At 46.2% G+C, this 14156-nt stretch overlaps 1 protein-coding gene across 8 annotated transcripts in view; it reads left to right on the top strand.

The window, feature by feature from the left end:
- Positions 1-14156, top strand: part of Afg1l (AFG1 like ATPase) — a 189122-nt gene that overhangs the window by 32100 nt on the left and 142866 nt on the right. The window contains exon 1 of one of the 8 annotated variants that reach the window (XM_076552382.1): positions 8698-8744. The exons of the other annotated variants lie outside the window; for them this stretch is intronic. The gene's annotated coding sequence lies outside the window, so the exon portion shown is untranslated. Of the gene's footprint in view, positions 1-8697; positions 8745-14156 lie in introns of those variants that run through there. 8 annotated transcript variants of the gene reach the window in all.

The following is a 14156-nucleotide window of genomic DNA, read 5'->3' on the forward strand; positions in this document are numbered from 1 at the left end:
CCCATGATTACTTCAGAATGGTTTTATTCAGATTTTTAGGCAGAGTTTTACTGATTTGTTATCATGAAATTTAAAGTACTGTTTTTTTTTTTCCTTTTGTAACATTACACACATTGGCACATTTAACATTAACTACCTTCTAAAGGAAAAGAATGATAACCAGGAAGCATTTAGTTTTAATTTTCATAATTTTTCTATTTAAATCAAAAGCACCCTTTTGAAGCCCCTAAATCAGCCTTTTATAAATAAAGTAAATCATCATGTGATGCATTCCTTGATGATGGCTTATGTTGTTTTTCTAAAGAAAAAGTTTAATTAAGATTTGATTTTCTTTATTCTGCAGCTTGTTTACTCATCAGCAAATCAAACGTAGGTCTTTAATGTCACCGAGAAGGCTTGACTTTTTGAGTCCTTCGTGACCATTTCAGTTTCTCAAAAAAGAAACTGAATATTTATCTTTGGAGTATGATTAGGACGGAACAGAAGACAGAGGAGCTGCCTCTGACCTGGGGTTCGCTCCCGCCGCCGCAGCAGGCCATCACTGGTCAGTGGCTACTATTGACAGTTTGCTGGAATCACACAAATGTACAAATAACTCGGGAATAATTTGTACACAGTATTTGAATGATGTTTAATAAATATGCATTAAAAATCTAATTACAGTAATGAAGTTTACAGCTGAAATTTTAATCCAGCCCTTTAGAAATATTAAATGTGCTTTTCCTGATTGTGCATTTTTCTCACAGCAGTTGGGTAAACATTTTAAACTGGAAATCGAAATGCCTTATAGAGTTTTGATTTCATTTAACTAAGCGTGAGTTTTTTCCCTTCATGAAGAACTGAAGTTTCTTCATTCCATAACTGGTATTTTGAAGAATTTTCCATTAGTTCTGACTTAGGACCAGCGGACATATGTGATCCCAGGTGCCTGCTAACACGTGACCTGGAGGGCTTTGATCACCCTCTTGATTCCACGCTGGGTCTATTTCCTCCTCTTTGGAGTGGGGTTGATCAGTCTGTGTCTCCCTGTTGATCATTGGCGAGGCTTAAATAGCTGTTCTGAGGCAGTCCTTTGAAAGCTGTCAGAAACGTGTGGTGTGTCAGCAGTAGCTGAGTCTCTGATACGAAGCTCCGGGGACAGTGGCCTTCAGTCAGTGAGTGCTCCAGTCCATCTTGTTCAGAACGATGAGGTCAGGGACAGTGGCCTTCAGTCAGTGAGTGCTCCAGTCCATCTTGTTCACAATGGTGAGGTCAGGGACAGTGACTTTCAGTCAGTGAGTGCTCCAGTCCATCTTGTACAGAATGATGAGGTCAGGGACAGTGACTTTCAATCAGTGAGTGCTCCAGTCCATCTTGTACAGAATGATGAGGTCAGGGACAGTGACTTTCAGTCAGTGAGTGCTCCAGTCCATCTTGTTCACAATGGTGAGGTCAGGGACAGTGACTTTCAGTCAGTGAGTGCTCCAGTCCATCTTGTACAGAATGGTGAAGCAGCCTGAATCTAGAGAATGCTTAAGGTTAACCGTGGTGCAGGGATCCATCCACTGATTCAGGGATTTGCAGTATAGAAAGTGACTTTCAATGTTTCTTTTTTTGCTTTCTTGAGACAAGGCCAATCTAGCCCACCCTGTTCTGGAACAAGCAATGATACTATTGCCTTAGCACCCCCAGTGCTCAGTGCTTGGCTCCAAACCTAATTCAGTGTTTCTAAGATCATCCATGGAGCCTCTGTAGATAGCCTGGGTCTTTCCTTTTTTTTTTTTTTTTTTTTTTGAGATAGAGTCTTGTTATGTACACATAGGTGGAACCCACTATGTTGTAAAAGTTGGCCTTGGTCATGGCAGCCTGAGTGCTGACTGTATATGGGCATATACCACCACCCTTGGCTTCCAGAAAAAGGAATAGAATACTAGTGCATCCTGAGGTTTTGATTATTCCCACCCCATCCCAGGGGCACTTGACCCTGAGTTATATTACTATTGGTTGATTTATGTGATGCCTGGTTTTGGCCAACTTGGCACAAACTAGAGAGACCTGGGAAGAAGGAGCCCCAGTTGAGGAATTGCATCCATTAGACTGGCCTATGGTTATGCCTTTGGGGCATTTTTTAAGTTGCTAATTGATGAAGGAGGGCTTATCCCACCGTGGGAGGCCCCATCCCTAGGCAAGTGGTCCTGGGCTGTATACGGAATGAGGCTGAGCAAACCAGGGAAGCAAGCCAGTAAGCAGCACTCCTCCATGGTCTCGGCTTCAGTTCCTGCCTCCAGGTTCCTGTTTGAGTTCCCGCCTGGACTTCCCTTGATGGTGGACCCTGACTGGGTCCTGTAAACCAAATAAACCCTTTCCTCCTGAAGTTGTTGGGTCAGTGTTTTATCACAGCAATAGAAAGCAAACTAAAATAGGAATGTAATTATGGATTACTTCACCAAACATTATGTTTGTGAAGTAATCCAGAATTAAAATTTTCTTCATGTGTAGTGATCTATCATTCTCTCGCTAAATAAATGACTTTGACTTACTATACCTCAGTTTTTGTTTGTTTGGCAATAAGTATTCTGTTTTGTTTTTTAATAGGAACACATTCTATATAGTCCTGGCTAGCCTGGAGTTTGTTATGTAAACAAGGATGTAAACAAGGCTGGCCTAGAACTTACATTTGTCTTCTGGACTCAGCTTCCTGAGTACTGGAGGTTCCAGGCATGTACCACCACCCCAGCTGGGTTTTTTAAAGTTTTCCTTTTCTTTTTTTTCTTTTTTCTTCTTCTTCTTCTTCTTCTTCTTCTTCTTCTTCTTCTTCTTCTTCTTCTTCTTCTTCTTCTTCTTCTTCTTCTTCTTCTTCTCCTCCTCCTCCTCCTCCTTCTCCTCCTCTTCCTCCTTCTTCTTCTTTATTTGAGACAGAGTCTCCTGTGTCAGTTAGGCAGATCTGAAACTCTTGGACTCAAGCAATTCTCCTGCCTTAGCCCCATTAGTAGCTAGGACACAGGCACTCACCTAGGTGTGCTTAGCAAATGACTTCCCCCCTTTTACTACATAGGGGATCAAACCCACCGCCTTAGATATGTTTGGCAAACATTCTATCATTAGTCTAAACCTCTAATTCCTAATGTCAGTTGAAATTGTTTTCAGGTTCATTTTAGTTTCTGTGTATGAATGTTTTGCTTGTATGTATGTATGTGCACTGCACACCTGCCTGCTACCCTTGGAGGTCCCAAGAGTGTGTTGGATCCCTTGGACTCAAGTTACATGAGGTTATGAGATGTGGTAGGAACCAAACCCAGTCCTCTGCAAGAGCAGCAAGTGTTTCTAACTAGTGAACCATTTCTCCAGTCCCTTAACACCACCGTTTGTAAATCCATTTTATATTACTAGATACTGGGGTACTTCCCAATTTTTAGCTAATACTAGTTATGATACTGCTATGAATATGTCTGTGTATTATATTTTGGTGTAGATAGATACTTTTTGTTGAATCTATAACTAGGAATATAGTTATTGCTTCATATACTATGCATATATTTAGCTAGATTGGATAACTCCAATTTTCCAAAATGGTTATATCAACTTATTTAATTCTGTTTTTTGTTGTTGTTTGTTTTTTTGAGACAGGTTCTCACTGTGTAGCCCTGGCAGAACTCACTATATAGGCTAGGCAGCCTTGAACTCACAGACATCCTCCTGTCTCTGTCTCTCAAGTGCTGGGATTAAAGGAGTGAACCACCACATTTGGCTGCTTTTCTTTTTTTAGTCTTTTTTTAGTAGCCCAGGTTGGATTCATAATAGATTTGTAGTTGAGGCTGACCTTGAACTCCTGACCTACTGCTTCTAGGGTCAGAAGAACCCAACTTTCAATCCTCCTGCCTCAGTCACCTGAGGTGTGGGCTAGCACTCCAAGCTTCTCAAACCATGTTTTCACTGGCATTATGTGAGATTTTAGATCATACATACATCCTATTAATATTTTTAAAAGTATTTTAGCCAGCCGGGTGGTGGCGGCGCACGCCTTTAATCCCAGCACTTGGGAGGCAGAGCCAGGTGGATCTCTGTGAGTTCGAGGCCAGCCTGGTCTACAGAGCGAGATCCAGGACAGGCACCAAAACTACACAGAGAAACCCTGTCTCGGAAAAAAAAAAAGTGTTTTAGCCACTGTAGTAAATATGTTCCAATATTTATTAGATATTTTGTTTTGCCTTTTCCCTGATGACTAGTGTTGATGAAAAACACAGCTCTCACTTCAAAGTGAATGAGAAATAGTTTATTCTGGAGCCCAATAGGAGTAATGATGGCCCAGGACATGGGTTCAGATTGTTTCAAATACTGTGTTCCAATGTGGTAATGGTTTCCTTATGTTTCTATAGTTACAGAAGAAAGTGGTAAATCAAGATGCTCTTCAAACACATTGGCATTTGAAAGTACTGGGGCACATCAGACCCTTGATTTCACTTTGGATTCAGCTTGTCCCTTCTCAGAAACCAGCTGTTTTCTCAACATCTGACATCTTATAATCTGGTAGTGTCTAGGTTACTTTTGCTTACTGTGACAAAACACCGTGATGAAGGCAACTTATAAAAGGAAGCATTTGATTTTAGGCAGACAGCATGGCTCTGGAGCAGCAGTCTTGGGCCACAAGCATGAGTCAGAGAGAGAGAGACAGAGACACAGAGAGACACAGAGAGAGACTGACACAGAGAGACACACAGACACACACACACAGAGACAGAGAGACAGAGACAGACAGACACACAGACACATACACAGACAGACACACAGACACACACAGACACACACATACACAGAGGGAGGGAGACTGACACAGACAGAGAGAGACACACACACACACACACACACACACACACACACACACACACACACACACACACACACTCAGAGATCAAGCCACAGTCAGAGAGATACAGACAGAGACCTACTGGGAATGCTGTGGGCTTTTGAAACCTCACAGTCCACCCCCCAACCCCCCGTGACGCACCTCCTCCAAAGAGGCCACACCTAATCGTTCCCAAATGTTTCCTCCAACTGGGACCAAGCATTCAGATATATGAGCCTGGGGGGGGGGGGGGGACGCATCCTCATTGAAAGCACCGCAGCGGTGGTTACAGCAAAGAGGGGATCTGAGGCCGTTCTTAGCTTTTGGGTTGGTGAAAGCTAGTGGTCTGGTTAATACATTCCAGAAGGTTTTGCCTAGTAGTCACAAGGAAGGCAGATCAGACACTGAGGGGGGCAGTGAGTCAGGTGTTAAGGAAACTAAAGATAACCCAAGATAATCCGGAGCTGGATCTGCAACATTCCAACGCTCTACAGCCACAAGTCAGTCAGGCAGTACTGCAGAATCCTAAGGAGAGGTCTGGCTTTTTCCTGAGAATTCCAGTTCATACAATTGATGTTGAGCATATACTTACTGGACAATTAAATAGGCTCTTTCGTGATCCATGACACGAATTTTTAAGGCTTTTGCCCATTTTCTTTCCTGTTGCTTTGTCCAGCTCCCCAGTCCCCTTCTTTCTCTCCACTTCTTGTAGGGTCTTGTCATGTAGCCCTGGCTGTTTTGGAGTCTGAGAACCTCTGACTTTAACCTGTGGGGTACTGGGTTTGCGGGTGCGTGACAGCACCCAGACTAGTCATAGCGCATTCGTTTATGTTTGCTGTAGTTAGAAAACCCGAAAGGTCAGAGCTCTACCTTCACGCCCTGCTGAAGATAGCACACTCCTCGGTCAGAAGGACAGATGTCTGTTTTCTTGGCCCAGAGCTTCCTGTGTGCTCCAGTCCTGGTCCTTCCGGTGCCAAGGGATGGGGCACAGTCAGCAGGCTTCTGCTACAGATGAGACCCTCAAGGCTTAGGAGACCCTGTCTTTCTTAGGGGTCTACAAACAAACCTTCCCAACCTTTGACCCAGGAGAGAGCATGTGAGACTAGAACCCTGCTTTCCATTTGGGCAGATAATCCTTTTGGCTTCGGTGGTCTCTGTGTAGCAGCCCTGGTGTGATGGGAAGGTGCTGGTGGCAATCCGTAAGCTGGGCATGGACGGACTGGGCCCTACAGAGTCTACAGACTTCGCCGAGACAAATACTCCTTGACTCATATATACGTGCCTTGTTTGTTTTGAATTAAACAATATTTACATTAAATCTGGATGTAGGGGTGTGGATTTATAATCCCAGCCCTTGGGAGATAGATGGTGGTAAGAGAATGAGCAGCCAGATTGTCCTTAGCTATGTGGTGAGTTTGAGGTCAACCGCACCCCAGAACAAACAAGCCACCACAAACAACTTATCTGGCGGGTGTCTTGGTGTCCAGTAGGATATACTCTAAATTAAAGCCTGTGTTTTTCAGTATTAGATGCTGCTTGTTAAATGACCTATTGCCCCCAAAGCTGACTTCACTCACACAACAGATACTGGGTACTTATCATATCTGTTATGCCTCTACTAGGCACTGTGGATACTTGGTAAACAGTGAGTTATACAGATGTGGTACCTCCTTCTTGTGCTTTTCAAATGAACAGCACATGTGTAGTTACGAATTGATAGAAGGGAAAAAAAAAACAGTGATAAGATTTTTCTATTCTGAGCTGGGCCAGTTTGGTGGGTAAAGATGCTTGACCCGAGCCCAGTGACCCAGTGACCTGAGTTATCCCTGAGACTCATGGCGGAAGGAGAGAACTGACTGTAACAAGTTGTCCTCTGACCTCCCCAAGAGTGCTCTGGTGTGCAAGTGTGTGTGTGTGTGTGTGAGAGAGAGAGGGGGGGGGATTAGAGGGTTGAGATAGTTTTCAAGTATCCTAAGCTGGCTTTGAACTCTTGATCCTCTAGCTGCCTCCACCGCCCAAGTGCAGGGATACGGAGCTTTCATATTTATTTGGAGTGTTTCATATTTATTTCCACATGTGGTAATCACGATCTCTTTATCACTTTCCTCCTGTGTGTGGTGAGGGTCCATGTTTGTGTAGCATGTGCAGACGTCTATCCCAGGGAGAAGGGAGGCCTTCCGTCCTCTCTACAGAGGAGACAGTCTGGAGACAGGGTCCTTCACTGATCCTGGAGCTCATCCTGGCTAGGCTGTGGCCAGTGAGCTCTCAGGATCTGCTGGCTCTGCCTCCCCAGCGCTGGGGTTACAGTCTGTTTATGGGGCTGCTGGGGATCTGCTCAGGTCCTCAGGTGTCTGTGGAGGAACTTTACCAATGGAGCACCTCCATAGCCTTCTTTCAGTAGTTTCTAAGAATCGTAGGTTAGGATTTTGGTGGAAGTAATTTATTCTGTAAATTAATTGGGAATAATTGGTAATTTATAATGTTTTATCTTCCCTTCCTATAATATGCTTCTTTTTCATATTTTCCTTATGCCTTTGTGAAAGATTTTGGTGTTTTTCATATAGACCTTGCATGTTGGTTGATATTATTTAGCCTTTTTTGGGGGACAGGATCTCGCTCTGCAGTCCCTGGCACCCCCTTCCTCTTGATTCCAGAGCCACACTGAACTCTGTGTCCACACGCTTGCCTTTGCAGCCTTCTGGCTCGCCAGTGTGCCTCCTCCCTTCCTTCCCGGGCCGATTCCTTCCGTCCCTTCGATCTCCATGGAAGCATTTCCTCTCCCCCACTTCCTTTACTTCCCGGCCTAGGCTGCTGTCTTTGGCTCTGGGATCTCACAGCCCCTGTCCTTCCCCTTGCTACAGACCAGGCTTTTGTTAGAGTCTTTGTCCACGGTTGTGTTTTTCCGAGGGTTCTGTCAGTCTCTTGGGAGCAGTCACAGCACCTGTACAGAGCTCAGCCTGGGGCCTGGATTGTATTTGCAGCGCTGAGCACAGAGCTTTGTGCTGTAGACACTTCGTTTCTTCAATTGTTCACTGCTTCAGCAAATTCTTCTGTTTAATGGTTTTTGGTTTTGGTTTTGTCGATTCTTTTACAGGTAATTGAAGAGTATTTTGAGTCAGGGTCTGGCTGGGTGGCCAGTCTGCCCTCAGATTTGCAGGCTTCTGCCTCTGCCACGAAAGTGCAGAGATTGTGTGAGGGGCCACCATGTCCAGCTGAGTCTTTTGTTTTTGAGACTTTCTTGCTGTGTGGCCCAGATGGATTTTAAGCTTATGGCAGTCCCCTGCCTCAGCCTCCCGAGTGTTGGGATTGTGGATGTGTTTCACACTTGGCTCCCAGCTACTTTTTTTTTTTTTTTTTTTTTTTTTTGAAACGGGGTTTCTCTGTGTAGCTTTCCTGGAACTCACTCTGTAGCCCAGGTTGGCCTCAAATTTAACAGAGATCCACCTGCCTCTGCCTGATGAGCGCTGGGATTAAAGGTGTGCGCCACCACTGCCTGGCTTACTTTTTAAACTTAAATGTGCACAATAGTTAATTCTGTGCCCAGGTTCATCCATTTGTTGTAACCACTGACACTTAGAGTCGCCATTGTGGTCTCACCTAACTTGGTGGGTGTTGGGTGTCAGCTTCATGGCGGAGGACTACGTCATTTGTTTTCCTCTAATATCTGTATTTCATATGTATAATTGTACATAAATCGAATTACCCTCCACTTCTTTCAAGTCAGCTGTGTGGAACACAAGGGCTGAGTCACGTGAGCAGTTTCTCTCTGACCCTTTGACCCTGGCTTTTAGTTGACAAAGCTGCTCTGGTGGGGTGGAAGGTTTGGTCAGCAGTGGTGATGACCTATGACCCTGCCCTGTTGCAGGAGCCAGAGAAAGCCAGGTGCTGATCCACCGAGAAGCTCAAGGAGGAGCCGAGAGAGGTTTGTGCTTGAATCTCGGCTGCCTGGCCGCGACAGGCAGGAGCGGTCTGTGGCTGTGGTCTGTAGCGTGCTGGTGGCTTCAGTGAGGTGATACCCACGGCTTCTCACGCTTAGCTCCGCGTCCTGGCTGGGTCCCTGCTTTCCTGGCCTTTCAGTTATTTTAGTTTTCTCTGTGAGGGAAAACCGGCCCCTCAGTTCTGTTGCGGTTGTTATTTGTTTGCAAAAGCTAGATACTAAGAAAACGGTGTCTCATGGTTTAAGTTGGTGATTTGTTTTTTAAGTTGGTGATTTGTTTTTTGTTTTTGTTTTTGTTTTGTTTTCCAAGACAGGGTTTCTCTGTGTAGCTTTGTGCCTTTCCTGGAACTCACTCTGTAGACCAGGCTGGCCTCGAACTCACAGAGATCCGCCTGCCTCTGCTTCCCGAGTGCTGGGATTAAAGGCGTGCACCACCACCGCCCAGCTAAGTTGGTGATTATTAATGCCAGCTTTTTTTCACCTTTCAGAATTGCTTCACTCTGGTTCTAAAAAGCAATATTTAAAAATGTTATTCTGCTGTGAGGGATGACGCCCAGGACCTTGTGCAGGGACACTTTGTACCACTGACCAGCAGAGGCTCCAGTCTTGCATTTTAATATGACTCCAAATGTTGAGTCTTCAAAAGTTTTTTTTTTTTTTTTGAGACTGTGTCTCTTGCAGTCTAGACTGCCCCATTCTTCCGTTCTTCTTGCCTCTGTTTCCCCGAGTCCTGGGGTTACCACGGTGCCTGGCATGGAATCCACTCTGTGGAAAGGAAACCTCAAGCTGTTCAAATGAGCACAAAGCGCATGGCTTTGATGTTGTATGCACACACCTCTCACAACCTGTTGGTTTCTTGTTTCTTCAGGGTATTTGGAAGGGAAAGGGCCTCACTGTGTAGCCCAGTTGGCCTCGAACTTGTACCTCACACTTTGGGTAACCTTAACTTTGGAAGCTGGGGTTACAGACACCTGTCAGTTTGCTCTGCTGTCGACTGATTGATTGATTGATTGATTGATTGATTCCTCCCCTCCCCCCAATCTCTCTCACTCTTTTGAGTCAGGAGATGTCACTCTGTGGTTCAGGCTGGCCTTGAACTCGCAGCAGTTTCATCAGGACTGAAGTCCCAGGAAATGACTCAGTGGGTAAAAATGTTAGCCACACAAGACTGACCACGTGGTTTGATCCCAGAAGTCTTATAAAAATCCAGATGTGGTGGCATGCGCCTGAAATCCCAGCACTAGTATCTTGAAATGGGAGGTGGAGACAGGAAAAGCCGCTGGAAGCAGGCACAGCTGGAAGCAGGCACAGCAGCAGAAACTAGAGACTGTGCCTCCAAGGGGGAGAGTGAGAGCCCACTAGAAGTTGTCCTCTGACCTTATGTGTATGATGGGGCGCATGAATCAACACATCACACATGCTCACACTCAACACATCACACATGCTCACATTCAACACATCACACACACACACACACACACACACACACACACACACACACACACACAACTAAAAACTGGAATTATAGGCATGAGCTGTTATTGATACCTGACTTGAAAATAGACTAATCACAAATTCTGTTGACTACTTCTGGATATGCATCTGTCCTGGAGGGTCCTGGAGATAAACAAAAAGTTTTCTTTGCCTTGGAAGTATTTTGCATTTGTTACAGACACACGGTAGCTTGCTTCCTTGTTTAGTTATGCCTTTTGTTTTGTTTGCTTTCTCCTTGTTTTGTTTCCTTCCTTCCTTTCCTCCTTTCCTTCCTTCTTCCTTCCTTCCTTTCTTTTTTTTCTGTGATGGGGTCTCACTGTATAGCTCTGGTTAGTGGCCTAGAGTTCACTGTGTTCAAGGCTGGCCTTGAACTCACAGAAACCCACCTGCCTCTGTCCCCCGGATGAACTCTTGATCTTTCTGTGGCCACCTGGAATTCCACCTGTGCACCATGCACAGCTCTCAGACGTTTGGGGGCTGAGAAGTTGTCACAGATTTTTTTTTTTCTTTTTGATCTAAATATGTAATAATAGGAATAGAACCCAGGGCTAGCTAGGCCATTTTGATTTTATTTTGCGATAAGGTCTTTCTAAATTTCCCTGGCTATCTTCAAAACTGTGATTCTGAGTGGTTGGGAATGCACCACCACACATGGCACAGAATGTTTTCCAGCTGAGTCTCACTTTAGCCAAATTGTTTGCAGAATTTTTACATATTTGAACACATTGTTGTTAATTTTGAGTATGGAGTAACTAGAATCGTTAGTTACATTTCTAAGGCTGGGGTGTGTGGGTACTCAGTGGTACAGCAGCAGTTGTCCAGCATTGGTAGGGCCTGGGGTCTGATCCTTATCACTGCCAAAAATATTAACTTATTATTATTAAGTTCTTGTGGGCTTTTTCCTCTTTATCTCCCCCCTCTTACACTCCATGGAGGCTTTTTATTTATGTTTTATATCTCTAGAAAAAGAATCTCAGGATTTTCTCTCCTGTGTTGTGGTAGTTTGAATAGGAATGGCCCCCATAGGCTCATATATTTGGATGCTTGGTCGTTATGAAATGGCACTGCTTGACAGGGATTAGGAAGTGTGGCCTTGTTGGAGCAGGTGTGGCCTTGGAGGAGGTGTGGCCATGTTGGAGGAGGTGTGGCCATGTTGGAAGAGATGTGGCCTTGTTGGAGTAGGTGTGGTCTTGCTGGAGGAAGTGTGTCATTGGGGGTGAGCTCTGAGGTTTCAAATGCTCAAGCCAGGCCCAGAGTCTCTCTCTTGCTGCTGCCTGTGGATCCAGATGTAGAACTTTCAGCTCCTTCTCCCACCCCATGTCTGCCTGTGTGCTGCCATGTTCCCCACCATGCTGACAGTGGACTGAACCTCTACACTTACAGCCAGCCCAATTAAATGTTTTCCTTTACAAGAGTAGCCATGGTCACGGTGTCTCTTCACAGCAACAGGACACTGACTAAGACATGTGTGTTTTTGTCTTGCTTCATCGTGATCCATGATGCCACTTGAGGTTGTTAGTACAATGAAGCCAAACTGGCAAGATGGGCGCAGATTATTCTGCCATTTTTCCAGACCTTTGGGCTGTACATCAAATCTAGGGCTCACAATACTATACAACCTGCCTGTGAAGCCCACAGTTTTCCCAGCTCTGTGGTCATCACTGATTTCAAATTCTCCAGCATCAGCATGCTTCATTATCGAGTTAGGAATCCAGTGATGACTTTGGAGCAGGGCCTGAGGAGGACCCCAAGTTTGCCTCTCTGGGCATGGTTGATGCTCTTGGGAGCGTCTGCCTCGGCATTCATGTGCACCTTTGTGGCAGAGAGGAAAGATGGTGGAAAGGGCCTTTAAGTCTTTCTATCTCGCCTCTCCTCCTCTCCCTTCCTCCTTTCCTTTCCTCCCTCCCCCCTTTCCTTTGTTGAGATGTTGCCCAGGCTGGCCCCAAACTCCTGGGCTCAAGTTGTACCCCTACCTCAGGTTTCCAAGTAGCTGGGGCTATCAATATTCACTATCGAAAACCTCAAGATTGGAACAAATTTCCAACATTTCTTGAAGGGAAGATGCTTATTTTCTTTGTTGTTGTTATTGTTTTAAAATGTATTTATTTGTTTATATGTGTGTGGATGGTTTGCCTGCATGTATGTCTGTGTGCCAAGTGTATGTCTGCACCCTGCACCCTGTGGAGGAGAGAAGAGGGAACTGCATTCCCTAGAACTGGAGTTACAGACAGCTGTGAGCTGCCGTGTGTGTGTGTGTGTGTGTGTGTGTGTGTGTGTGTGTGTGTGTGTATGTGTGTGTGTGTGTGTGTGTTCCATGTGTGCTGGAAATTGAACCTGGTTTCTTTGGAAGAGCAGCCAGTGCTTTTAACCACAGAGCCGTATCTCCAGCTCCCCATTTGATTTTCTTGTCTACCATTTTGTCTAAGGGTCTGAATTCTATTAGAGATAATGGATTCCACCCCACAAGAACCTTCTCACCATCCATAGGCCCCTGAGTCCTTTGTTCTGCTCCAGCTTGTGGACACAGTGCCAATCGTGCTTCCGGGTGTATGTAAGGATTATGATCGTCTTGTACGTGTCAGCGTCCACGTTTGCTTTCACGTTCTTGAGTTGCCATAGCTGTCCAGGTATCCTGACTTTATAGGAAAACAGTGAAGGCAGAAGAGAATGAATTCCTGTCCTGGACTCTGAGGGAGACAGCAGAAGCAGGTGTCACTGTGAACATCACTGGCGAGGGAGGTGACCATAGGCTGCCTGCCAGGGGAGATGACAGTATGGTGATTGAGAGCCCAGATTGTTCATGGAGCAGGCTAGCAAGACAATACCCCAGAGCCAAGCTCATGCCCCAGCGTGACGCCCCTCCCCTAGCATCACGCCCCGCCCCTAGCATCACACCCCTCCCCTAGCATCACACCCCGCCCCTAACATCACGCCCCGCCCCTAACATCACGCCCCTCCCCTAACATCACACCCCTCCCCTAGCATCACGACCCGCCCCTAGCATTACGCCCCTCCCCTAACATCACGCCCCTCCCCTAGCATCACGCCCCGCCCCTAGCATCACGCCCCTCCCCTAACATCACGCCCCGCCCCTAGCATCACGCCCCTCCCCTAGCATCACGCCCCTCCCCTAACATCACACCCCTCCCCTAGCATCACGCCCCGCCCCTAGTATCACGTCCCTCCCCTAGCATCACGCCCCTCCCCTAACATCACACCCCTCCCCTAGCATCACGCCCCTCCCCTAACATCGCGCCCCTCCCCTAACATCACGCCCCGCCCATAGCATCGCACCCCTCCCCTAGCATCACGCCCCGCCCCTAGCATCACGCCTCCATTCTGCACTCCTGTGCGGGTGCTGCCATGCAGCTTCCTGACTTGGGAAGTGGACCCCTTACTAAGCCTCTCTGTGCTTCAGTTTCCTCGATTGTTTTCTTTTTTGAGACGGGGATTTAATGTAGTCCGGCTAGCTTTGTACTTGCTGTACAGCTGAGGGTGCCCTTGAACTCCTGGTCCTCTGGCCACCACCTCCCAAGAGTGAGCGGCCCAGCGGTTTCCTTGTGTTTGAAGCTGGCGTCTACCTCACAGGGTGGTTGTGAAGTCAAGTGAGTTGGTGTATAGAAAACCCTCAGGAAGGGTTAGCGGTGTGGCTGCTGCTGTTACACACACACACACACACACACACACACACACACACACACACACACACACACAGCTCTGACTACATCGGCTGGCCAGTGAGCTGGAGTACAGTGGAGTCTTCCAGAAACTTGGTTTGCAGAAATCAGTGCCATAAGATACAACACTGAGGTGTTAGAAAGAGCAACAGAGACTCTTTTGGGCTTCCCCGAGTCTTCCATTTTTGTTTGTAAATTAGTGTATGGAACTTCAGAATGGCATTTT

This window comes from Peromyscus maniculatus, chromosome 16 (genome assembly GCF_049852395.1).
Source record: "Peromyscus maniculatus bairdii isolate BWxNUB_F1_BW_parent chromosome 16, HU_Pman_BW_mat_3.1, whole genome shotgun sequence".
NCBI classification, from domain to species: Eukaryota; Metazoa; Chordata; class Mammalia; order Rodentia; family Cricetidae; genus Peromyscus; species Peromyscus maniculatus.